The sequence below is a fragment of the Chiloscyllium plagiosum genome, chromosome 50 (assembly GCF_004010195.1).
Source record: "Chiloscyllium plagiosum isolate BGI_BamShark_2017 chromosome 50, ASM401019v2, whole genome shotgun sequence".
NCBI lineage: Eukaryota > Metazoa > Chordata > Chondrichthyes > Orectolobiformes > Hemiscylliidae > Chiloscyllium > Chiloscyllium plagiosum.
In genome coordinates, this window is record NC_057759.1 from 388,809 (window position 1) to 390,431 (window position 1,623).

A 1,623-nucleotide genomic window follows, 5' to 3' on the forward strand; every position below is an offset into this window, starting at 1 on the left:
AGGACTGGTAACTAATTATCCAAGCTATCGAAAAGGCAATGGGCAGAGTCAGAGGGGTTGCCTTGTTAGCAAGAAATAAAATTAAATTGACAGCAAGAAGCGAAATAGAGTCAGAAGGTGTAGAATCCATAGTGTAGAGATCAAGACCCTCAAAGGGAAAAAGACCCCGAAGGAACTTGTGTACAAGCCATTAGCCATTGTCAGGATGTGGGGGAGAAAATACATCAGGAGACTATAAAAAACATGTAAGGAACTGTTGCAATAATCATTGGGGACTTCAATATGCAGGTGGACTGGGAAAGACAGGTTGGTAGCGGTTCTCAAGCAAACGTGGAATTATCGGAGAAATGTTTTGTTTGGAGCAGTTTGTGGAAGTGCACACTCAGGAACAGGCGATTCTGGAGTTAGTAAGGTGTAACGAGGGAGACTTGATTAGGGAGCTCAAAGTGAAGGAACTCCTAGGAGGCAGTGGCCATAACAGAATAGAGTTCACCCTGCAGCTTGAGAGGGAGAAGATTGAATCAGAGGTAACGGGATGACAATTGGGTAAAGGTAACTAAAAAGACATGTGGGTGGAGCTGGACAGAATTGACTGGAAAGGAGAGCCGACCAGCGAAGACAGTGGAGCAGCAATGGCAGGAGTTTCTGGGTTAATTCAGGAGACATTGCAGAAATTCATCCCAAGGAAGAAGAAAAACACTAAGGGGAGGATGAGACAACCCTGGTTGACAGGAGAAGTCCGGGAGAGCATAAAGGCAACACAAGCAGCATATAATGTGGTAAAGATTAGTGGAAGCCAGAAGATTGGGAAGTCTTTAAAAAACAGAAATAACTTTAAGAAAAGGTGGGTACGGGGAAAGAGGTGAAATATGAGAGTAAGCGCGCTACTAATACAGAAGAGGACTGCAGGCAATTTTCTTGGATATCTAAGCGGTTACGAAGAGACAAGAGTGGACATTGGACAGCTTGAAAACAATGCTGGAAAAGTAGTAATGGGGAACCACGGCATGGCAGAGGATCTGAAGAGGTACTTTCCATCAGTTTTTAACAGTGGAAGACACCAGCAACCGACCAGAACTTCAAGGGGATCTTGGGGACAGAAGTGAGTGCATTGGCCATTGGTAAGGGGAAGACGCTAAGCCGAAGGCGGATAAATCACCAAGACCGGATGGACTACACTCCAGATAACTGAAGGAGACAGCAGAGTAGATTGGAGAGGCATTAGTGATGATCTTTCAGAAAGCACTGGAATCAGGCAGGGTCCCAGATGACTGGAAAATGGCTAATGCAACACGTGTTTAAGAAAGGGAGGCAGAGGCTGGAAACTATAGGCTACGTAGCTAGAATGTCGTCATTCCTAAGGTTTGAGAATCCCTTGTTTAGAATGAGGCTGCAGAGTACTTGAAAGTGCATGGTAAAATAGGGTAGAGTCAGCACGGCTTTGTTAAGGAAAGATCTTCCCTGATAAATCTGTTCAAATTCTTTGAGGAAGTTAGAAGCAAGTTAGACAACACAGAGCCAGTGGGTGTAATCGATTTGCATTTCCAGAAGGCCTTTGATAAGGTACCACACAGCAGGCTGCTAAACAAAGTAAAGGCAGAGAATTGGCTGCTTGGCAGAAGG

The 1,623-nt window shown here is 44.9% G+C and overlaps 1 long non-coding RNA gene across 1 annotated transcript in view; it reads left to right on the plus strand.

Moving 5' to 3' along the window:
- Positions 1–1,623, plus strand: part of LOC122544676 — a 65,082-nt gene that overhangs the window by 16,129 nt on the left and 47,330 nt on the right. The window lies entirely within an intron of this gene.